Source organism: Penaeus monodon, chromosome 15, assembly GCF_015228065.2.
Source record: "Penaeus monodon isolate SGIC_2016 chromosome 15, NSTDA_Pmon_1, whole genome shotgun sequence".
Taxonomy (NCBI): domain Eukaryota; kingdom Metazoa; phylum Arthropoda; class Malacostraca; order Decapoda; family Penaeidae; genus Penaeus; species Penaeus monodon.
The window spans coordinates 37,044,593-37,045,074 of NC_051400.1; the positions used below are offsets into that span (position 1 = coordinate 37,044,593).

A 482-nucleotide genomic window follows, 5' to 3' on the forward strand; every position below is an offset into this window, starting at 1 on the left:
GTTAAACACATAATATACTTGAGACAGAATATTCAACTTTTCAATTCTAACCTACAAAATTATAAAATTCAACCAAATCACTTGTAACCAATGTAAATATACACCATACCTTCCAAAATTCCCTAGTAAACATGAATTTGCCAATCAAGTTTTATTTCGATAGAATCATTGAAAAATCATGAATGGTAATAATCACGCAATTTGACGTTACTAAAACAAACAAACAATAATGAGAAAACCACTAAAACACTATTTTGGTTACAACTTATAAATATATTTTGTTATCCAACAACATGGTGAATTACAAAGGGACTGAATGCTTATATATTTGAATAACAACATTAAGAATAAACAGATTTACCAACGAAAATGCAGGCCGTGCTCTGGTCTGACAGCAGTCAACACTAGCAGCTGCGGGATCCGGCCGTTCTCGAGGCTTGAATCCTCTGGTCGTTCGTGAATCCGACTGTGACGTCACACTG

At 34.2% G+C, this 482-nt stretch overlaps 1 protein-coding gene across 1 annotated transcript in view; it reads right to left on the minus strand.

Moving 5' to 3' along the window:
• The window catches only part of LOC119582007 (RNA-splicing ligase RtcB homolog), a gene marked incomplete at its 5' end in the record, with an annotated part of 19,932 nt that extends 19,450 nt beyond the window's left edge, over window positions 1–482 (minus strand). Inside the window, 1 exon segment of the mRNA XM_037930202.1 lies at window positions 362–482.